The sequence below is a fragment of the Pteropus vampyrus genome, unplaced genomic scaffold (genome assembly GCF_000151845.1).
Source record: "Pteropus vampyrus isolate Shadow unplaced genomic scaffold, Pvam_2.0 Scaffold167, whole genome shotgun sequence".
Classification (NCBI taxonomy): domain Eukaryota; kingdom Metazoa; phylum Chordata; class Mammalia; order Chiroptera; family Pteropodidae; genus Pteropus; species Pteropus vampyrus.
In genome coordinates this window covers 535,230-560,552 of record NW_011888948.1, presented here as the reverse complement: position 1 = coordinate 560,552, position 25,323 = coordinate 535,230, and the positions used below count along the sequence as shown (strand labels likewise).

General features: G+C 36.2%; 1 protein-coding gene across 1 annotated transcript in view; it reads left to right on the top strand.

The window, feature by feature from the left end:
* The window catches only part of CAB39L (calcium binding protein 39 like), a 144,259-nt gene that overhangs the window by 11,217 nt on the left and 107,719 nt on the right, over positions 1-25,323 (top strand). Inside the window, exon 2 of the transcript XR_002782820.1 lies at positions 3,687-3,760. The gene's annotated coding sequence lies outside the window, so the exon portion shown is untranslated. The remainder of the gene's footprint in view (positions 1-3,686; positions 3,761-25,323) is intronic.

Below are 25,323 nucleotides of genomic sequence, written 5' to 3'. Positions count from 1 at the left end.
AACTGTCTAAATTCAGATCTCTCCATATACCTTTAGGAAACCATACAACTCTATAAGGAGAGCAAATAAAACCACCACCAGCTCTGTCTCACATAATTTTAAATTATTGGTGTATAGGGAAATAAATACTGAAGCGTAGCAGAGGTAGTTCTGGAACCTATGCTGAAGTGGCAAGTGAGGTTGAGACTTCAGAACAGAGGAGAGGTAAGCAGGACCAAGGGTCAGTAGAATGCAGATTAAGTAACTAAGAGGAAGCCCCACCCTAAGGAGTGAAATACTAAGAGGGTTGAGACCTGTTAAACAAAGGAGGGGACGTGAAAGTGTCTGGGATCAAAGAGGCAGTCTCAGAAAAGCACAGCTTCTGGGAAAAGAAGATTTGGAAGGAGCATCACTTACCTGGAGGTTTGGTGGTAAAGAGAAAAAAAGTAGTAGAAATTAAGGATCTTGGTGAAACAGAAGAGAAGATGGATCAACCTTTTTCCCATTCAAAAAAGAAGTCATTGATTTAAAACTACTTTATAATACCAACAGAAGATGCTATTGAACAAAAAATCCAGTCATTTTTCCAAATCCCTCTCTCGTTTATGTACTACTGTTATCTGGTTTAGGAAAATTAAAACACTTTAAAATGAACAGAAATTTGTAGATAGCGTCCATATAAAGTTACTATAAATAGAAAACCTAAAATCAGAGTCAAAATATTTTAGCTGATGAAAAGTCCCAAAACATTCAACTACGAAGCTAAAGAAAACTATAACTCTGTACTTCCAGAAATAAATATCCTTAAATAAGCATTTTCAGAGATGAAGTCTCAAATACTCAAATTCAGAACCTCAAAACAAATGTATAAAATGTATGAAAAGTGAATTTACTAAACTCAGGAAATGAAATGAAAAAAAGAAAAATCGTTTTTTAAAATAAAGCTGACCTTCAAGGTACCTGAAGAAGGATAAATTTGACTGAATATAAGGGACATTGAGAAAAGGCAAAAAGACAGCCAAAAGAATTCAAATGAAGAAAGATAAAAAGAGAAAGTGGTATAGACAGTATGTAACATTAGAGTTCCTAAGAAGAAAAAACAATACTGGAGCTAATATTTAAACTTCAATCCATGAAAACATTTTGGAGGTAACAGAAGGCTTAAATCTACATATTGGGAAGGCTTGTTGTGTACTGGGAAAATTGACCCAGAATGGTCAGCTCTGAGTCACGTCCCAGTAAAACTATTGGACTTTGAAGATAATGAAAAATTCCTCTGGGTTTCCAGGCAGAAAGAAGAGGTTAGCAACACACTTCTCAACAGGAACATACAAAACAAAACAGCTATGGTACAAATTTAAGGCCTATGAAATTGTAAGCCAAAGATTTTATAACTATGACTCAATCCCAGAAAAAAAATAAAAACCATGATAAATCCCCACTGTATTTTTCGAAATTACATGATGAATATTCCATGAGCAAAGCCTAAAGAAAATTGACAAGAGTAAGAAGAAATATTTAAACTTATACCACAAAGAGCTAATCTCCTGAAGGAAAATAACCTCATAAGTATCAAGGAAAAATGGGCTAGAGATGAAAACAAGAGTTCACAGAAAATAAACAAGAGTTCTGTGAACTCTTGTTATTATGCAGATGATAAACATATAAAAGATGTTTAACTTTAGTCATATAAAGAGAAATACAAATGAAAGTTGTAATAAAAATTACAGCCACACTAAAGCCTTTCTTACCAAAATCCAAAGTTATACAATATACTCTATAGACTGTGGGGAAATAGGTACTTTAATGCATTGCTGGTAGGGATACAAAAGCACAAAGCTGAGGAGGAATTTAGCAATATTCATTTGTATATGCATTTATCCTACAACCAGGCATCTAACTTATAGGAATTTGTTCTTAAAGACACATTGGCGTAAAATGTAAACTGACATTTGTATAGGTAACTTACATCAGCATTAGTTGTGTTAGCAGAAGCTTGGAAAAAACCAAAATGCCTATCAATGGGGAACTGATTAAAGTATATTCAACAGTGGAACAATCTCCAGGTAGATGGTGTTCCTTTCAAGTTACCCTTTTTCCCCAGAAGTCATAAAGAGATGTGGAAAGTTTCCACGTACTGATATAGAATGATCTGTAGAATATATTATGAAGTGGAAAAAAAAAAAATCAAAGGCACGGAACAGTACATAGAGTAATCTATGTGAAGAAAAAGGTAATGAGAGAGGTGCTAACGGTGTAAGAGAGATTTCTCTATAACTTGTTTATATAGTTTTGATCTTGGAATCACATATGTTTACATATTAAAAAATAATATTATATAAAAAGGTAGAAAGAAAAGAAAAATCTAAAAAGGAGCTGAAATACATTTATGTAACTATATAACTATGTCATTTTGATGACATACCACATAAGAAAAGGAACAATTTCTAGTGACTTTAGAGCATAAATTTGTATGGACTGTGCCTTCTTAATGAAATATATTCAATAGTAGTATTGTATTGCTATTTTAAAAGTATTTTATGTATAATTTTTGGGTAAAATAAGTGCTGCAAAATGTTAATAATTGTTGAAAAAGCTTAGAACCTTATCAACTTTTTATTTGACATATCAACTTATATATAAACTTTCTTATAACCTAAATTTAGTCTGGAAAGTCCTTTAACAGATTGAGTAAAGTAGAAATGAAGTACAAAATTACACAGGACAGCTAACATAATAGAGTATATGTTATAGGGCAGGAACTGTGCTAGGCACATCTATATGCAATATCATTTGGCTCTTGCTGCTACCCATTAAGGCTCATGATACCATTTTCCATAGAGGTTCAGAGAGGTTGAGATTTAAACCCACATCTGTGTGATCCCAAAGCGTGTGCTTTTTCTACTACGTTATTGCATCATATATTGAGAAGAAAGAACATCAAGAGCTAAATGTTCTGTTTAAACCTGTAGTTGCTGCTCAGAAAATAAAGATGCAGTCCCAGAGTTAGTGGTTTATACATTCTTCATGCAAGAGCAATGTACTGAAGGAGAGAAGTGTAAGTTTTCTCTTATTTCTGATAGAAAATGTACACACACACACACACACACACACACACACACACACGTACACACACGCACAAATCCTTATGTTGATGTTGGAGATAATTTTACAAAAGTTTCATTGATGATTAAAATAAGTAAGAGATGGGAACTAAAAGTATGACGAAGCACTAAAGAAAAAAAAACTAGTAGGCATGAGTTTTCATGGTGCTGTTAAAAGCAAAAAGCTCTTCAGAGCTTCCCTCTGTGATAGTTCAAAGCTCTTTTAAGCTTTCCACAGTCTTTTTGTAAACTTTAGCTTTTAAGATACTAGTTTAAATAAGTTGTGTTTCTGCCTGTGAAAGACGAGGGCTGAAGGAGATTTGAGAGGTGCTAGAGTTTCCTTCCCCCAAGCCATACCTTCACACTTCTGCTGGTTCCCATTGATGATAAAATATTTTCATTCGATTCAATACTACTTTTTAAAGGATCTACCAGTTGAAGTAGTTGGGGTAGGAAGATTTTCCTATTTTAATTTGATTTATCTGTATGTGATTATGATGGAAATTTAATTCGTAATTCTATATACCTGATTATAATAAGAAAATATGTTGAATTTCCTGTAAAGATTTTCAGAATTAATTTCGAAGCTTTTCTTTTTTTCAGAAACTTTTGATCAGTGACTTTGGTGAAGGCTGAGAAAGCTGAAACAAATCTGCAGATGACACACAACTTCTAAGGTAAGCTAATATAATAACTCATTCAAGACTGTAAATGTTGACAGACTTGTAGACTATAGTAACACTAAAAAAAATTTATCAAGAATAAATATAATATTCCTATTTAAATTTTACAAAGCAATTGTAGAAGTATTAAATAGACTTTCATTTCTACCTAATATGTAAAATACTAGATTCAGTATTAAAAAATGTTTTAAAATGAATGGATTAACTCATAAAAAATAAGAGAAACTTTCTGGAGCTAAAAACAGAATAAGTATATTCTGTGAGGTAAGCAAGTGCCAAAGTCACTGAAAACTTTGGGGTACCCATGGATTTCTGTTGGCACAGAAGTTTGTACCTGGTGAGGAATGGGGGCTGGGGAAAATTCCTTGGCTTCTGCAAAGTGTAGGGGCCCTGATCAGGGACCATTTTGGAGAAACATACAAGCCCTGGGTGGAATTAAAATCTCTCATAATAATTCTTAATTACCAGCTCACATTCATTTGGATTTGAGGCCTCAAGTTACATTATTTTCATGGTCTCTAAAATTCCTGAAATGGAGAATTTTAATTTAAAATGGACTTGGGTCTGTAATGCTCTTTGGTACCAGGCAGACAATCATAAATCCTCCTTAGAGGGAATTATCAACCTTGTTATCAAATAATCATAGTTAAATTATATAGAAATATGTATATAAGCTAACAAATAAGCTTATATAAGTTAAAATTGTTGTTAACTATATATATGTTAACAAATATGCTTATATACATGTAAAAATTTGGAAAACATAAGGGGAAAGGATCAAAACACTATGAACAAGAGCAGAAACCACAAACAACGAAAATATCTATAGAGAGTTTACCTATTAGAGTTATCTAATGCATAAAATGTTTAATATGTCCAATAAATTAAAAATCGATTCTAAAACATAAAGAATAATAGACTATAAAAGTGACCAGGCACATTCAAATAAGAACCTATTAGAATATCAGAAATGAAAATGTAATTATAGTACTTAAAAATTAAATGATGTTTTAAACCTACATGTAGGGCAAAGTTAGAGAAACTATATAGAAGGCCATACACAGAGAAAAAAGATATAGGAAAAATAAGAGATTATATGATCTAATCAGAGTTCTAGAAGGAAAGCATAGAATAGGAATGAGGCAATATCCTTAGTTGCCACTAAAAATTTGCCAGAATTAATGAAAGACACAAGTTCTCCGATTTAAGGATCCCCATGAATACTAAGCAGGATAAATGACAAGAAATAACAATCTTACTGTTAAGCTGTAGAATGCTAAGCAAAGACAGACCAGTAGGTCACAACCCACATTTAAAAAAATACTATTCTAAATGGTGTCTGTCAATGGTCATTGGCACCAATATAATGCCAACAGGAATCCCCAGTTTGGGGAGCTGTGAAAAAGGAAACTTTATTCAGTGCTAATAGCTCAGTTGTGATACATCATGGCTGTGAAAAAAGCGTGATTGTAGAACAGCTCAGTAGTGTTGCAGCTCAATTATGAAGTAACACAGCATGGCTGCAAGGTGGCCCTGGGCCGAGGCTCCTCTCTGGCTAGGCACCTCTGCCCTGGTCTGCTCCAATCTACTCTGGGAAGATGTCTTCAGTGTTTCAGTTTCAGCTCCAGTGTTTTAATTTCAGCTCCAGTCAGAGGAACACACTCTTCTGTCTTTGGTGGAAAGAAAAAGTGTGCTCCCCAAGCTAGAGGGGAGCTGACTTATATGGACAGAAGTCCTTGCCACTGGTCCCTCATTGGTCCATCCTCATAAAAATGAGAACTCCAAATCCTTGCAGTTTGATTGATTCAAAAGATACTGTCCTGATTGATCAGTGAAGATGCTGATGGGGATGTAGCTGCGCAGCTTTGATTGGATGTATCTGTTCAGGTCTTCTGCCCATTTTCTAATTGGATTGGTTGTTTTTTTGTTGTTGAGTTGTAAAGTTCTTTATAAATTTAATCCCTTTTCAGATGTATCATTAGTGAATATCTTCTCCCAGTCGGTTGTCTTTTTGTTTTGTTGATGGTTTCCTTTACTGTACAAAAACTTTTTAGTTTGATGTAGTCCCATTTGTTTATTTATTTTTTTTGTTTCCCTTGCCCAAGGAGATATATCTGAAAAGAAATTCCTGTTAGTAATATTAGTTTACTGCCTATGTTTTCTTCTGAAAGTTTTATGGTTTCAGATCTTACATTTAAATCTTTAATCCATTTTGAGTCTATTCTTGTATATGGTGTAAGAAGATGGTCCAGCTTCTTTTTTTTTGCATGTTACCTATTCATGTTTTAAAATAGATCTGTTAACATTTTCAATTAGATTGTAGCCAAGTCATATGGGCCTGGGAGCTATTTTGTCTCTTTTAGATAATGTACAGTAGTGACCCCTTATCCGCGGTTTTGCTTCCTGAGATTTCAGTCACCCATGGTCAACCGAGGTCCGAAAATATTAAATGGAAGATTCATTGAACAATTCATAAGTTTTAAATTGCATGCCATTCAAAGTAACATGATGAAATCTCTCACTGCCCTTTTCAGTCTCACCTAGGATGTGAATTATCCTTTTATCTCCCAAGTTTTATAAGCTACCTACCCTTTAGTCACTTAGTAGCTGTCTTGGTTATCAGATGGACTATCCTGGTATTGCAATTCTTCTGTTCAAGTAACCCTTACTTAACAGTGGTCTCAGAGTGCGAGAGTAGTGATGTTGGCGATTTGGATATGCCAAAGAGAAGCTTTGAAGTGCTTCCTTTAAGAAAAATAATTGTATGCTGAGTTTGCTAATATCTAAGGTAAGAATAAATCTTTATAAAATTGTGAAGAAAAAAAAAAGAAATTCATTCTACTGTTATCGGGACAAAAAAGGGGTCAATCTGCCTGCACACATCTAAGCCGAGGAAGAGATACGTGCAGGTTTTATAGCAAAGAAAGCAAAGTTTATTAGAGAGTCGCAAGTCCCAGAGATACAGGCAAGCTATCGCTCAAAGGCCTGGCCACCCAGGTGTGTCTGGAGTACAGAATATATAGGGAAAAATCAGTAGTCATGGAAACTAAAGGAGTTGAAGTCATGGGTGCTCCTGATTGGATGATTGAAGAGGGATGACATAATTGATCATGGTTTCCATTCTGGAATCAGCCTTGGTGCCATCCCATCTGGTCCTGTGGATGGTGGAGTTGTTGTTCCACCTCAGTAGGCCTGGGGCTGAAACACATCTAAAGCCAAGATGTTATCCTTAGTCTAAGGTCCAACCCAAACCTACTGTCCTCATGGTTATAGACCTGAAGCTCCGTTATCTTATGTCATAAGGCTTTTCAATTAAAGGATCAGGCATACAGAAGATAAGGGTTTAGGATGGAAAAAGCAAGTGACTCACAATGCCATTAACTATATTAAGAAATATAGTTTCTCATTGAGAGAGGGAAAAATCACATTCACATAACTTTTGTTACAGTATATTGTTATAAATGTTCTATTTTGTTATTATTGTTAATCTCTTACTGTGTCTAATTTATAAATTAAACTTTATCATAGGTATGTATATAAAGGATAAAACAGTATATACAGGGTTCAGTACTATCTGCAGTTTCAGGAATCCACTAGGGATCTTGGAACACATATCCCTCAGATAAAAGGAGATTACTGTACATATGTACTCATTTTCCATGGCAAATTTTAGAGTTAAATTCACAGTATTCATATTATTTATAGTAGTTCCACATTATTGCAGTTATCTTACTCCTTTGCCCCCACATATATATACCATAGAGAAATCTATCTTATTTCACATCAGTTAGCAGCATAAGAAAGGTACACATTTCTCTTTCTGTAACTAAATTTGAATTAAACATCACAGATCAAAATCAATTCCAAGTGGTGCCAAGCCTGCCATCCCTGCACCATGCTCATAGAGGATATGGATGCCATTAAGTCCTGGCTGGCCAAGTTACCAGATCTGTTATGTGATGCTGACCCTTCAGCCTTAGCCAACTATGTAGTAGCACTGGTCAAGAAGGACAAACCTGAGAAAAATTGAAATCTTTTCATACTGATCAACTTGTCGTTTTACAAAAAGTATATCTAGGATTCAAGATGGTGTAGAAGGTAGAGGCTGTGCACACCCCCTCTAGTGACCACATCAAAATTATAACAAAATTACAGAGCAACCAATAAGTGGAGTCACCAGAGGTCTGGCTGGTCAGAAGCCCTACAACTAGGTCACTTCAAATAACAGGTCACCTCAAAACAGTAGGAGAGGTGGAGACACGAAATGGCCCAGTCCCACAACTGCGTGTGGCGATCGACTATCAAGAGGGCTATTTTAGTTTCAGAGCTACCTCCCCCTCCTGAGGAGCAGTGGGTACGGACCACACACTGGGCTCCCCAGCCCAGGGTTCCAGTGCTAGAAAGAGAAGTCCTCACAATTTTTGGCTGTGAAAACCAGCCAAGATTAAAGCTGAGTAAGACGGAGGGCTGCAGGAAGCAGAGACTTTTCTTATAGAGGACCTGCGCCTGGTCTTACTTGATGGACTCGCTTGCTCTGAGCTCTAGTGCCAGGGCAGCTGCTCAAGGGATGTCAGGGACATACAGGGAGGCTCTGAACGGTAGGGCTCCAGGGCGAGAGCTGGAGGGGTGGTTTTCTCTTGGACAGAAGTGCAGGCAGAAGCCATTGTTCCTTTGTTGAGCCCTCCCCTCTCCCAGCCTGCAGAAGCAGGCACCATCAACCTGGATAACACAAGTTGCTCTGCCCAGGGGATTCCCTGAGACTCTGCCTCCCCCAACTTGTGGGCCCACACAAGCTGCTTCCAGTGATTTATTCCATAAAAATAGGCTGTCTTGTCTCCTGCTGTGAACTTTCGTAAAGTCTCTCAAAGGCTCACAAAACCCAAGGAAGCAGCTTCTAGCCTCAGTGTGCCCTGTACCTCTTGCTGAGCAGTCCCTAGCCCCACACCAGTGGCAGCTGGCCTCAGCTTCTAACTTGGCCCCTTGAAGCACCTGTAAACTCAGCACGGGTAGCAGCCACATATGGATTGCTTGGTGACTCTTACCAGGTGGCCAGAGGTGCACGGGATGCAACTGAAACTGACCTGCAGCTAGACCCCTCTCGGTCTGTGCCACGGGGGTCCCACAGCACACGTAGTATATAAAGCCACTCTAATAAGACCAGGAGACTTTGGAGCCCTACCTACTACATAGAAACAGACAGAGGGAGGCAGACAAAATGGGGAGACATAAAAGCATGTCCCACATGAAAGAACAGAACAAAGCTCCAGAAAAAGAGCTTACCAAAATGGAGACAAGCAGTTTACCAGTTGCAGAGTTCAAAACTGGTTATAAGGATGCTCGAGAAACTTAGGAGAAGAGTGGATGAACTCAGTGAGAACTTTTACAAAGAGATAAAAAAAATAAAAATGGAGATGGAAAACATAATAGGGAGCCAGTGAGAAATGAAGAATACAATATCTGAGATGAAGAGTATATTAGAGGAATTCAACAGAGTGGATGAAGTGAAGGATTGAATCAACAGCTTAGAGGATGGGGTAGTGAAGGACACCCAATCAGAAAAACAACAAGAAAAAAATCCCCTTCCTACCCCACCAAAAAAGAAAATAGTTTAAGAAGCTTCTGGGACAACGTCAAGCATAACAACATTCTCATCATAGGGGTACCAGAAGGAGAAGAGAGAGAGCAAGGAATTGAAAACCTATTTGAAGAAATAACGACAGAAAACTTCCCTAACCTGGTGAAGGAAATAGACATATAACCCCAGGAAGTGCAGAGAGTCCCAAACAAGATGACCTCAAAGAAATGCACACCAAGACGCATCATAATTAAAATGCCAAAGGTTAAATTCAAAGAGAGAATCTTAAAAGCAGCAAGGGAAAAGCAATTAGTTACATGCAAGGGAGTGCCCATAAGATTGTCAGCCTGTTTCTCAACAGAAACTTTGCAGGCCAGAAGGGTTTGGCACAAAATATTCAAAGTGATAAAAACCTAAGACCTACAACCAAGATTACTTTACCCAGCAAAGTTATCATTTAGAATCAAAGGACAGATAAAGAGCTTCTCAGACCAAAATAAGCAAAAGGAATTCATCAACACCAAGCCAGTATTACAGGAAATGTTGGAGGGACTTCTTCAAGAAGAAAAAAAATATGTACCTATAAGAATTAATAAATGCTAAATAAAGAATGGCAACAACTACATATGTATCAACATGTACTTCAAGTGAAAAAGAATTAAATGCTCCAATCAAAAGACAGCATGGCTGAATGGATAAGAAAACAAGACCCTTACTTATGCTGCCTACAAGTGACTCACTTCAGATTAAAAGACACATACAAATTAAAAGTAATGAGATGGAAAAGATATTTCATGATGGACCTAGAGAGTAATGTGCTGAGTGGAGTAAGATAGCAGAAGACAATTCCACATGATTTCTCATATATGTGGACTCTAAAGAACAAAACAAGCAAACAAACAAACAAATGAAAAAAACAGAAACAAACTCATAGATACAGAGAACATTTTGAGGATTACCAGGTGGGAGGGGGGTTGGGGGGCTGGAATAAAAGGGAGGAGGGATTAAAAAGTACAAATTGGTAGTTACAAAATAGTCATGGAGATAGAAAGTATAGCCTAAGGTATACGACCAATAATATTCTAATAACTACAGTGTCAGAAGGGCACTAGATTTATTGGGGTGATCACTTTGTAAGTTATATAGATGTCTAATCACTGTGTTTTACATCTGAAACTAATATAGTATTGTATGTCAACTATTACTGAAAAATAAAAAATTATTAATTAAAAAAATAAAAATAAAGAATAAATTCCAGGCTGATTAAAAGGATAATAAGCATTATAGCCTGTAGCATATTACCAAATTATGTGCAACTGCTAGCTTTCTCAGTTTTGAAGTAAAAAAAAAAACTGAAGAGCATTTATAGATATTAATAAATTATATAAAATTTTTGTACAAACATGTTAGTAAAACCAAAATGCAAAGAGGAAACAGATGAGAAGAAATGTTTGAACTAAATAACAAAGATTAACATTTAGAAGAAATAAAGAATTATTAAATTTTATAAGAAATCTAAAAGTACTTATAAAATCTAATTTTATAAGTACTCTAAGTTCACATCCATATTTAATTTGTCCAACAGGATCTTGAGGAAAGATCCTGTTGACAAATTAAATATGGATGTGAACTTAGAGTACTCATAAGTAGAAGTTTAAAACAAACAAAAAGGAATATGTTTACTCTCACAGGTAATCAAACATGCAAATTAAAACTATGAGAACATTTTATACCTTTGTACATAAGCGAGAATTCAAAAAGGTACTTGGAGATGGTGAGGTTCTTGGGAACTTCATGGTATACTCATGCTGGTAGCATTTTTAATTAGTATAATACTTTTAGAAATCAATAATATATATGAAACTCCTCGAAATGTGTATATGCTTTGATCCATAAGACCTATTCGTGGGGCTTTATCCTAATAAAATAACACAAATGAAGAGGGAAAAATATGCATCAAAAATTTTGACAGAATTGACCATAACAGTGACAAGTTGGAAATAACTTAAATGTCATCAATAGTGTGTTAGATGAATTACTACTGTAGGTAAATATTATGTTGTCAAATATAACTTTTTCTAAATGACTATATAGAAAAACATGGTTAATGTTTTATACAGTAAATGAAACAAATAGGTAAAATTTTATACTGTTTCTACAGTTATGTGAAATGTATATGTGTATAAAAAAGTATTAGGAAATACTCATGAAAGAAAAATAGTATTTGTGTTAGCAGGTTGAGATTTTGTATGTGTTATTGTCTCTAAATTTTTAAAAATGAAATTTTCATTAGAAATAATATAACTTAAAAGAAATGGATACTTACTGACTTACAACTGTGGAGTATATAATTTTCTTAAAATTAATTGAAATCCTGAGAGAAATTGATTCTCAAATATTTAGGTGCTTTGAAATGAAATCATTTTTTACTTTGCCTGTTTCTAGCTCTCTGCTATTCTCATACAGGAATGTCATTGACTTGATTGGGGTAGGTGCTATCTTTTATATGTTTGCTGGATGTGGGATAAAAACTCAAGAACTAGATTTGTTGTTAAAGATGTCTCAAGAGACATGAAAAAGGAAAAGACTCGGAGAATGCCGGGAAGCCCAAGCAACCTTAATTCTGGGCTAAAACAGTGGGAAGGTGCAAGTAGCACTGACTACTCCAGATAAATGGAAGGGCCCTTTGTATTTTAGGAAGCTGGAAGAAAGGAGGGACAGAAGAAGTAGAAGGGAAGAAGAAAGAGAATTGAATATTAAATTATTCACATTATCTTTGATGTTGTATACAGGCACTAGTATATACAAATATTGCATAGTCTATATATTTCCCAGTTTAAGAAAGAATTTTCAAAATTTTATCTTGGTTGTATAGACTGGTTATTTTCATGATATGATGTGTATTTCATAACATGAGTATTGATTAATATTTTTTAAAGTGTTTTTGTTATTTGAGTTTATTTTTTAACTATATATATATATTTGACATTAATAATTTGTGGCTTATTTAGTATTCTCACCTGCTCATATCTAAAAAGTTATGAGGATCTTTTAAAGACATTATTTTTATCAATAGTAATAGGAATAATTTAGGGAGGAAAAATTTGTGAAAAATGTTTTTTTCCAATGAAATGTCCAAGGCTCTGTTCTCCCCCTTTTAATTAAATCAAAAATGTTTCAATCTTATAGGAATACCATTTGTATCTAATTCACTAAGTGAAGAAGAAAGGAAAGAAATTTTAAGAAATAAAAGAAAATATATCTAAGATATATTTGAAGAATTGTAAGGATGTCATTTTATAAGAGCACATAATTAGCATTGTTTAGAAGCGAATATGAACATAGATTTTAATAAATAACAATGAAAATAAAAAGTCTAAATAAAGAACTTACTTTGATTCATAGGAGGCAAGGAATTCCCTTTTGTAGTCAGAGAAATAGTTATTAAAAATACCTTTTAAAGCATTATTAATGCCAAAATTCTTATTATTTCTTGATTTGTGGGAGTTGACCAAAAATGTATTTAAGCTATTCATAAACCCGTATATTCAGAAAATATTTTTGTGGCACACACTACTTCATAAAATAATCTCTTCTAATGAAGAGAGGTTTTTAGTATAAAGGAACAAATTACAGTAATTTTGAAATTATAATTAACCTAATATTACTTCAAGTATAATTCTGTACAAAATTGAATCGCTGATGTTAATAGAAATGCCATAGGATTTGAATCCCAGTAATACTACTTAAGTTGTCATCTATATCTGTAGAGACTAAGCCTTTTAGCCTCTATGAGCTTCAGTTTCCTTAACTGAGGCTGCTATAATAATATTTGCTTCATGTTTCTTATTTGTAAAGTGGAGCTACTATAATAAAACTTGCTTTGTTTCTTTCAAGGCTTTTGTAAAGAATGGATATATGAACATTTTTTACTATTATAAAAGCTATATAGATGATAACAACTATTAATTAGAGCTTTCTGTTTAAATTTGTATTAACTTAAAAACAACTTTAAACATTTTTAAGGGAAATGATTAATTTCTGGAATTTAGGACTATATACTCAAAAAATATATATTCCTAATTGGTATATCTTTACTATATTTCTTATTTGACTTTTGTTTATGCAAAAGTCATACGAAACTTCCTATTTCCTGCCTTCTTTACATGATTGAGGCTGAAAATACCAATTACTTATTTTTCTTGGTTCTTTTGCACTTAGTGGTAGCCATTTTATCCTGTTCAGGCCAATGAGATGTAAAAGTTTGTTGGAAGATTTCTGAACAATGTTTATTCCCCTGAAAAAAGAGGAATATGTGAAAAAAGTCCCCATTTTTTCACCCATTTTCTTCCATCCTTATTTGGATACTGTTAAATGAGAATGTGATGCCTGAAATTGCCAAGCCACTGCAGTAGCCAGCTTCCAAGTTGTCCCCCACTATGTCCTAGTATTTATGCCCAGTTTTCTTCAACATCGTTGCAGGATTCATCTGTGTGACCAATAGAAAACAGCAGGATATTACTTTTAGATTAGGTTATAAAAGACATTGCAGTTTCCATCTTTACCACATTTCTCTCTTTCTGATCTATTGCTCTGGAGGAAGTTAGCCATATTGTGAGCATCCCTATGGACAGGCCCATGTAGCAAGGAACTGAAGCCTCTAGCCAGTAGCCAGGTGACTTCTTGGAAGTAGTTCTTTTAGTCCCATTCAAACCGTCAGCTCTGCTTGAGGGTGATATCTGACCTAGAACCACCTAGCTAGATAACTACTCTTGGATTCCTGACTCAGAAACTTTATGATATAATAAATGGTTGCTTTAAGTAAGTTTGGGATAATTGTTATACAGTGGGTAACTAATACAAATATTATTACCAGAAGTTGTATTCTGTTATAAATATTTTAATGTAGATGTGGCTTTGGAACTTGTCAGTAGATGAAAGGTAGATAAAATTTGAGGATAGTGTTTAGTGAAAGCCTAAAGTAGACTTATAAACTTCGAAGAAGTTGCTGGTAAGGGCTTAAGGGAAAGTAAGGAGAATCTTTTTAGGGACTGTGGGGAAGGGGATCCTTCTAATGTAGTAGCAAAAATTTTAAGAACACTGTCACATGTAGTAATGCAGAAACTAGAGAATGTACATAATGAACTGGGTGATCTAGCTAAAGAGTTTTCCAGCTAGAGAACACAAGGTGCCACCTTGTTTATTATTGCTGCTTATAGTAAAATGTGAGAGGAGCAAATATATTAAAGAAATATTTGATAAACATAAAGGATCTGGGACTTCATGATTTCGAATATTGCCAGCCTCTCTAGACAGCCAGTGATTCTAAAATTAAGAAATTACTTCTCAGGGAAGATCAAAACCAGGGCTTTATCAAAAAAACTTGGTCTAAGAATGAAGCTGAGGGTGTGGCTGTAAAATTTTTTGTTGTTATTTAAGATTATAGTACTTTTCAGTCGGATAAAGTTCCCTCTAAAGAGTTTAGTGGTGTGCCTGACTGATCCATTCAGTTGAACAGTAGAGCTTCTAAAGAAGTTTAAGGATATGATCCTTATCCTTCAGCAATTTCAGCAGAAGCTCAAGATAGAGAAGGTCTTAATTTGAAAGAGATTTGTATGAGTAACTTTTGTTTAATGGAAAGAACCTTAGTCATATTCCTAAGAGACTCACAAAGCTTTAAGAGAATTAGATTTTAAGGATCGCAGCCCTTTGGAATAAAGAAGACAGAGAGTACAAAATAAAAGAGGCCTTAGTGTTAGGTACTTAGGCAGGAATGAGTGATAGGAGTGAAAACCCAGCTCTGTAACCATAGAAACTTCCCTTAGGACCTCCCCAAAACACCTATTTTATTGATATAAATTATCCCTACGTCCTGTGGCAAGAAGGCCATAAAAACTGCTGGCTTAAACCAGCCACAAATTTGAGGATAGTGTTTAGTACCAAGAAGGTACTACCCTAACCTGCCTGTAACCTTGGCCTCATATCATTATTATAATATCATGCCTATGCCCAGAAGTTCATGAATCTAAGTATAACAGACTGAATTGTGGGTAAGCACATGCGCAGTGGTTATATAACAGCCAACTGTCAATCATAGTGACCTCACAGGCCAATCATCTAGGACCCCCCACCGCCCCCCCCCTCCGCCGCCCCAACAACCCATCACAGCCCTAATATAATATAGACTTCCCCACTTCCAGGCTTACATCTCTTCACTGGTAACCTACCCCTTGCTTGGTGCGTACTTTATCTTTTGTCTTTTCACCCCCCCAAATTCCAAGAGGCTGCAGCCTTCCTTGGTGTTGCCCGTCTCCTTCTAGAAAGTGCTTTCAATAAATCTTTTGCTAAATCTCGCTGAGCTGTAATTCTTTACTGTGTCGGCAGGGAACCAAGGACCCCCTCCATGCTACTGGGGCGACTCCGTGCGGTAACATTAGGAATGCAAACTTTTATAGGAGGAAGCAGGCTGAAAAAACTTAGTTGAAAACATGTGCTACCTTTCATGAAAAAGGAAGTGTGACTCAGAGCGCTGCACCTAGAGGGTAGAGTCCAGAGCCATAGAAAGTCATTTTGTGTTGGAAGTAGGACTGAGTCTTAATCAAGAAAGTTCCAGTATTTGCCTTGTAGACATAAGAAATGTCCAAACCTGTAAATAATTTTTGTAAGAATTTACTTGAGCCAAACTGACAACATATGCCAGGGAGCAAGATCTCAGATGCTCTGGGGAATACAGTTTTGCAGCTTCCTTTTACATTAGAAATTAAGGAGATATAAGAAAGATTATGTGAAAGTGGGAGAAAATAGGCAAGGATTGTATTACAGAATAGTTATGAAGATTACAGGCTTATTTCAAAGATGGGTGGTTAAGGCTTATTTCAAAGATGCGTTAACCTCTAGATGCATAGAAACAATGGACAGGGCTGGCTTAAAATCTTTCACTAAAGAAGTTATATGTCTTGGGCATGACTACCCACCATGACCTGCCCAGTAAGAATTTATGACCAGATCCCCCTGCGAGGTTACTTTGCATAGAATTCCCCCTTACCCCACACCTCCACCCCCACCCGCCTAGTCCTCAGTCTGGAGTCCCCTGTGTATTCCTTTCCCCCATTGTTGAACAGGAAAGTTTGCAGTGGTTACATATATCTGACCAAAAATTCGATGAGTCAAATAATTTGTCTTTTTAAGCTTGGGATCAGCAAACCTTTTCTGTAAAAGGGCAAATGGTGATTATTTTTGGCTTTGTGGGCCTTTTGGTCTCCATTGCAACTACTGGACTCTGCCTTTGTTATGTGAAAGCAGCTGTAGACAATATGTAAATGATGGGTGTGGCCATATTTGGTCCAAATGCTGTAATATGCTCCTTCCTGCTTTAGCTCACTGATCTCTAGAACAAGAGAAACTATATCCAGGAGGAGTACTTAAGGAATTACACCCAAGGGGCCTCCTCCACACCTAGATCTGATTTAAGTGATGAGATACTGGACTTGCAGCTGATGCTGTAATGTAATGAGACTATTGGGGCCTTGGAAGGTGGTAAGTACCTTTTACATGTGGGGGAAATGTAAATCACTGAGAGTTAATAGAGTGAACTGCAGTGGCCATCCTTCAAGATGGTCCCCAGTGGTCTTTGCTGGTTGGTATTAATACCCTTATGTAGTCCCCTTCTACACTGTACCAGAGGTGGTCTGTGGGACCAACAGAATGTGGCAGACATGATGGTATATCATTTCTGAGATATGTCATAAGACATTGCTGCTTACATCTTGGTCACTCTCTCCTCTCTTGGAATACTGGCTCTGGGAGAAGTTAGGTGCCATGTTGTAGGCAGCGCTATAGAGAGAGGGGGGATCTGAGGCCTTTAAACAACAGTCGTTTAAGTGAGCCTTCTTAGAAGAGGATCTCCAGTCCCAGTCAAACCAGATGACTACAGGTCAGAAACTTGACTGCAACTTCATAAGAAACCTAGCTAAGCCACACTCAAATTCCTGATCCTCAGAAACTGTGAGATAATACATGTTTGTTGTTTTAAATCACTAAATTTGGAGTAATTTGTTATTTAGCAATAAAGAACTAATATACCATCTGACTACTATGAAGCTACAAAGCTGAGCATGCTAGGGGCAAGGGTGGAAATAGAGGGCTCTTAATGACATTCACTGAGCTGCTGAAACAACCTGAGAACAACCTACCTTTCCACACTTAAGCGAGTTATTTAAATATCTTTATTGTTTAAATCACTGTTAAGTGGGTATTCTGTTACTTGAAAATGAAAATCATAACGGATAAAATATTTTTAATACATTTCCAGAGTTTGATGTTATCCACGTATTTGTGATTGATTAGTTATATCCAATTTATTGCCTTACAACCTATTTCCTTGTTCTCAGGCTTTTGAATTGTTTATAATTTTTCTTAATTATAAATAGCATTGCTATAATTGCTTGGAAAATCTTTTGGATAGATTACTTTCTTTTCTTTCTTAGTTATTTCTATAAGAATATTTCCTAAATTGTATTTACTGGGTAAAAGGGAATTGAGCACATTCGTAACTATTATAATTATCATCAAATAACTCTCCAGAGAGTTGTAGTTTACATTATTGTAAATGTACTTGTTTTTTCATAGTTTGCCAAATAGTTCCCCTAATATGACTATGGATTTTTCTCTACTTTTGATATGTTAACCTAAAAATAAAAGGCCAAAATGAGAGGCAATAGCATTTATTTGAGATTAAAAAGAATTGCAGTTCTGGGAAGTACTGACTCAGGCAGAAACCCAAATAGTGTTCTGATTATGGGGCGAAGGCAGGGGTTTTTTTTTATGAGAAAGAGAAGAGAAATAGTTACTTGAATAGAAGGAAGGAGTTTCTATTGGTGCTAATAAGCTACATTATTCTTTAGCTGTACACAGTGATACTAATTCTATAGACCGTCCTTAATTTTCAGTCAGCTTTCTTGTTAGCTTTACAAACAGTTGTTTGAAATCAAATGTTGGTTTGGCCCAGTCCAAAGGTTATTTTGCCCAGTTTAAACATTTCAAAAGTTCAAGGAGCAAGACGTGCAAGGCAGTTCCTCTGAAAGGCTGCACTGACCCCATTTTAAAATGACTCCGGTTATGTCAACTTTGCACAATTCACTTATTGTATTTCTACTTGGGAACTATTTCCTTTGATAGTGCATAATTGAATTTAAGCATTTATTTTATACACATCTCTCTATATGTGTGTATATACGTATATTTTCTACATATGGATATATTTTTGTATATTGATATTTTGAGTAGCAGACTTTTAATTATTTCTCTACCCTATTATATTTCTTCTTGTTAAAAAATGAAATTCAACTGAGTAAGTTTGAAGATCTAATTGGCTTTATAAAGTGAGTCATGGATGAGGCAGTATCTCACCCAGCAACTAGGGGGGAACTCCAAGGGATTGCAAGGGAAGGATTTTGTAGCAAGAAGGGTGAGACAGGGGAGCTCTTAGGAAAGAAAAGAAGGGATTATTTTAGGGCCAAGACATCTTTACTTTGGAAGAAGAAGTCATGTAGATTGCCTCTTCTTTCTGTGGTGGGGGAAGGGGACCTATGTTACAGATAATCTTACTGTTGCCTGACCAGAAAATTCCATTCTGGTTGATTAAGATTATGTGTCTGGGAGAGGTTGAAACTGCAGTTAGACCAGGTGTTAAATCTAGGTTTGGAGTCATGGGCTTTTGGCATGAGTGACACAGAAAGTTTTATTTTTCATATTTTTCATATATTTGAATTGATTAGTCTTTTTCCTTAGGGCTCATAAATTTTTATTCTACCTAAGAATATGAAAATGTTCCTCTGTTTTGTTCCAGCTGTTTTTGGAATTTTCTTATGTTTATATTTATGAACCTCCTGAAGTATATTGCCATATGTGTTATGAAATATTGTTACTGAAGTGAACCAGGGTCCTGCCACTTGGTAGGTGTCAGCCAAAAAAACACTCCAAGTTGATTTTGTTAGTAGGACCTTTATTGTAAGCCCTCAAGCAAGGAACACATTGGGGATCTTTCCCAAAGCAGTGCCTCCCTGAGAACAAAAGGCCACCTGGTATTATAGGGCTAGTTGCTTTTACATTATAGCACATTGAGGTATGTTTGGGATGAGCACACACAGTAAATGGAGATGGCTATACATACATCCTCTGTACAGAAAATTGCAGATAAACCCTGCCTTGTGCAGAGATTTTAGTATTATAATGAGGGCATAATGAGAAAAGTTCACACTGAATCCACTGGAGAATTCTTTGGTTAGTTCCAACTGGTCTAGGGTGTTTCTAGCAGCCTCCTGGATCTTTATATTCCCGTCCTGAAGGAAAACATCTCAGGCAAACACTGTTAAGAGTTCCATCAATTAAACAAGGGTAGGGAATGTTTAAGTAATTACATAAGCTTTCTTCAAGTTCTTAACCCTTCTATACCAGCTATGTAGACTACAATATCAGCTCAGGTTAATTCTTTATACTGACGTCATCTGGATTCAATATTTATTTAATTGAAACTGCTTTGTGTTTGTTACATTTTTGATTCATTTTAGTACTGAAAAGTTTTTGGTGTAGTTTTCTGCCTAATGCATTATTGTGGATTTTGATGATTGTGGTTTTACAATAATCTAATTCTGTTGAAATGAATCCACTTCCACTGTGAACCAAAAAAAGGAGGTTCTATGGAAAGTAACCTCATAGAGTGGTCTGATCATAAATTCCTAACTGGGCAAGTCTGGGTGGGTAGTCACGCCGGAGGCATGCTGAAAGGCTTGCCTTTGCTTTAAGCAAGCCCTGTCCATTGTTTCTGTGCATCTAGGTTAACATACCTTTGAAATACCCCCTTTTAAACCCCTCGAAGAGCACATAATCTTAACTATCTGTAATCTCATTTCTGCTTGCTTCCTCCCACCTTCCTGTCCTCCTTAATCTCAAATGCATAAAAAAACTGCAAACTGTTATTCTTCAAAGCATTTATTTCAACTTGTTGAGATCTTGCTTCCAGGTACATCCTTTTTTTGGCTCAAATAAATTTTTATAAAAATTCTCTACAGGTTTGGACATTTTTATATCAACACCATTACTTAATACCATATGATTTGGTAATTCAATCCTCCTATTATAAAATATACATTAAAATTACTTATATTCTAGTAAGGAGTAAATCTCTGAATATTCATTTATCCTTTTATTTAAATAATATGTTCACTTATTTCTTTATTTCTACCATTGAAATTTTCTTATTTTTAAAAGAAATTATTATCCTGATCAATTCTCAGGTTATGAATGTTTTAAAATAAACTTTATTATTTTTTATTCTTTTTTTATTCTTTAAATGTTTTTACTTGTTAATTTTTATTTTTCAATTACAATTGACATTTAATATTATAATAGTTTCAAGTGTATAACATAGTGGTTAGACATTTATATAACTTACTAAGTGATCCCCCCAGTAAGTCTTGCACCCACCTGACACTATTTATAGTTATTATATTATTGACTATATTTCCTAAATTGTACTTTACATCTCCTTGACTATTTTGTAACTGCCAATTTGTACTTCTCAATCACTTTGCCTTTTTCATCCAGTCCCCTAAAACCCCTGTCCCATCTGGCAACCATCAGTTCTCTATCTATGAGTTTGCTTCTGTCTTGCTTATTTATTTTGTTTTTTAGGTTCCACATGTAAATGAAATCATACGTATTTGTCTTTCTCTGTCCAACCTATTTTACTTAGCTCAATACTCTCTAGGGCCATTCATGTTGTCACAAATGGTAAGATTTCGTTCTTTTTTATGGCCAGGTAATAATCCACTACATATGAATTGCATATCCATTGCATACTACATCTTCTTTATCCATTCATCTTTTGATCGGAACATTTAATTCATGTACATTTAAAGTAATTATTCATAGGTATGTAGTTATTGCCCTTTTATTGTTTTCTGATTTTTTCATAGTTCTTTTCTGTTCCTTTCTTATTTTTTTGCTCTCTTATATGTTGATGACTTTCTGTAGTGTTGTATTTGGATTCCTTTCTCTTTCATTCTTGAATATCTCTTGTAGATTTTTGGTTTGTGGTTACCATATACTTCATATATACCAAACTATGTTTATAGCAGTCTATTTTAAGTTAATGGTCATTTAAGTTCGAACGTATTCTATAAGCACTACCATTTTCACTCACCCCCTCAACGTTTATGTTTTTATTATTATTATTTTGCTTCTTGTGTGTATGTGTGTGTGTTCCTTACAAAATCTTCCTATTTTTGCCTTTTATCCTTTGTACTAGCTTTAGTGTTGGTTCACCTACTGCTTTTATTATATGTTTGCTTTGTCAGTGAGAATATTTTTCTTTGCAGTATTTTCATATTAGATTTTTGATTTTTTAAATTTTTCTTAAAGATATCCCTTTAACATTTACTGTAATAGTGGTTTGGTGATGACAAACTCCTTTAGCTTTTTCTTGTCTGGGGTATTTTTTTTCTGTCCTTCAATTCTAAATGATAGCTTTGCTGGGTAGAGTAATCTTGGTTGTAGGTCTTAAGTTTTCATCACTTTAAATATTTCATGCCAGTCTCTTCTGGCCTGCAAAGTTTCTATTGAGAAATCATCTGACAAGCTTATAGGAGCTCTCTTGTACTTAACTGCTTTTTTTCTTGCTGCTTTTAAGATTCTCTTTGTCTTTAACCTTTGACATTTTAATTATGATGTGTGTCTTGGTGTGGGCCTCTTTGGGTTCATCTTGTTTGGGACTCTCTGCACTTCCTGGACATGTATGTCTATTTCCTTCACCAGGTTAGGGAAGTTTTTAGTCATTATTTCTTTGAAATAGGTTTTCAATCCCTTGCTCTCTCTTCTCCTTTTGGTATTCCTCCGCTGTGATGCAAATATTGGTATGCTTGAAGTTATCCCATAGGTCCCTTAAACTATTCTCATTAAAAATTTTTTTTTTCTTTTTGCTGTTCTGATTGGGTGTTTTCTGCTACCTTATCTTCCAAATCACCGATTTGATCCTCTGATTCATCTAATCTGCTATCGATTCCATCTAATGTATTTTTTCATTTCAGTTTTCATATTCTTCATTTCTGACTGATTCTTTTTAATAGTTTCTATCATTTTTTATGTTTCTCTATCTGTCTGTTGAAGTTCTCACTGAGATCATCTATTCTTTTCCTAATTTATCTGATCATCCTTAGAACCAGTGTTTTGAACTCTGTATCTGGTAGATTGCTTGTCTCCACTTAGTTTAGTTCTTTTTCTGGAGTTTTATCCTGTTCTCTTATTTGGGATATGCTTTTGCTTCCCTGTGTTCATTTCTATGTATCAGGTATTTCTGCTGTGTCCCCCAGTCTTGGCAGAGTGAGCTCATGTAGAAATTGTCCTGTGGGGCCCCATGGCGCAGTCTCCCTGTTCACCAGAGCCAGGTACTCTAGGGGTGTTCCTTGTGTGGGTTATGTGTGATGTCTTCTAGTTGAGCTTTGATTGCTGTCGGCATGTCAGTGGGTGGGATTGACCCTATATATAGTCATGACCAGGCTCTGAGGCCTGGTCATGACTATAGCAGATGAGCTATTGTGTTCGGGATTACCCCACAGCTGGGATTCACTATAGTGTGGCTCTTCTGCCTGCCAAGTTCACCCTTGAATGTGTCATTTGTGGCATTAATTGGGGCATGCTCAAGTGTAGTCTGAAGCTGGCCATGAGGTGTGTTGGTTCCGGGGCCTCTTGGGAGGAGATCTAGTGTAGGCCAAAGTCAGCCGCTGCCTGTGTCTGGCCCAGGGCCACATGGTAGGAGCCACAAAATGATCTGTAGTGGGTAGCTGCCTGTACTGGGCTTGGGGATACCTGGGAGTGGTTATGATGTGAAACAAGGCCGGCTGCCACTAGTGCTGGGTTTGGGGCTACTCAACAAAAGTTACAAGGCATGCCAAAGCCAGCCACTGCTTGTCTGGGGTTTGTGGACCTTTGAGAGGTTTTAGGAAAGTCCACAGCATGGGCCCAGACCAGCAGCTTATCTGGACTAGCTTCTGAAAGAGATTTGGGCTGGGCAGGATCTCAGGAAGTCACCAGGTTGGGCAAGTGCAGTGTTAGCCTGGTTAGCAGTGTTAGACTTGGTTCTTGCCTGGGCCTGCAGGCTGGGTAGGGGGAGGGCTCAACAAAGGAACAATAGTGCTTGCACACAGTTGAGTGCAGGACAGAGCTGCCCTTCCAGCACTCACCCTGAAGCCAGACAGTTTGGTCCCTCCCCTCACATCCCTGGTGCTTTTTGAGCTACTGCCCCAAGGCTAGAGCTCAGAGTGAATGAGTCTCTCAGCCACTCTGTGTAAGTCCCCATGTGGGCCACTTAAGAGGATGCCTGAATCTCCAGCAGACCTCCATCTTACTCCCCTAAAATCTCCACTGGTTTTCACAGCCAGAAGTTGTGGGGACTTCTCTTCCTGGCACTGGAACCTTTGGCTGGGGAGCCCAGTGTGGGGCTGGGATCCCTCATTCCTCAGGGGAGACCAACACTGAAATATTTCTCCTGGGTTCTTAATCACCACATGTGGGTGTGGGACCAGCTCATTTTATGTCATTTCTCAGCTCTTCGTGCCAGTCTCGTCTTGGCTTCTTTATATCCTTAGTTGTAGGACTTCTAATTCAGCTAGTCTTCGGGTGGTTCTCAAGGGTGGTTGTTCTATAATTTAATTGTAATTTTGATGTCATGGGAGGATGTGAGCACAGTGTTTACTTCACCATCTTTACTGGAAGTCAATAAATTTTATTTTTAAAAACAGTTTTAGATTACTGATGTAAGAACGTTCAAACCTATAGAGAATTTTTATAAAAATTTATTTGAATCAAACAAGATTCGCCTGGAAGCAAGATCTCAACATACTTCAGAGAATGGCAGTTTGCAACTTCTTTTATACATTTGGCATGAAGGAGGGAAGTAAGGAAGATTACATAAAGGTTGGAAGAAAGCAAGGCAGGGGATTGGATTACAAAATAGTTAAAATTATGTGCTGTCCTAAACATGGTTACTTTGAAAAAGGCATCTAAACATGTGTTAACCTAGTTATACAGAAATAGTGGACAAAACTTGCTTAAGGCAAAGATAAACCTTTTACTAAAGAAGTTACGTGCCTGGGGCATGACAGCACAACACAACCTGCCCAGTTAGAAATTTATTATCAGATTGTCCTGTGAGGTTACTTTCCATAGAACCCTTTTTTGTCCACAATATTTATAGAAAAATTGTATAGGTAGTACACAGGATTTTCATTAATCCTGCAACCAGTTTATTAACTATTACAGTTAATGAACCAATACTGATTTGTCGTTATTAACTAAACTCCATATTTTATTCAGATTTTCTTGGTTTTTACCTAAAGTGCTTTTTCTGTTCTGGGATACCAGATTACCATTTACTCTTTATGTTTCTTTAGGCTCTTTTTGGATGTGACAGTGTATTAGACTTTCCTTGTTTTTGATGAGCTTGACAGTTTTGAGGACTACTGGTCAGGTGTTTTGTAGAATGTTCCTTAACTTTGATTTGGTTGATGTTTTTCTTCTGAGTAGATTGCGGTTATGGGTTTTGAGGAGGAAGATAGGAGGTAAATTGCTATTTTATCACATATAGTCAATGTAGTCGTATCACTGTTGATGTTGACTGTGATCACCTGGATGAGGTAGTGTTTGTCAGGTTTGTCCTCTATCAAGTTACCACAACCCTCTTTTCATACTCTATTCTCTGGAAGGAAGTCACTTCGTACCACTCACATTTAAGGAGTGGGGATTATGTTCCACGTACTCTTTATTGGGAATTATTCTGCCCAAGAGATTTGTCTCTTCTCTCCCACTTATTTGTTATTCAATAATTTGTATTAGTATGGCCTCATAAATATTAGACTTGGTCTTTACATTTTCTGAAGAAATCTACTGTTATTTGAATTGGGTTTTTTTTTCACCTACTGATTTTTTC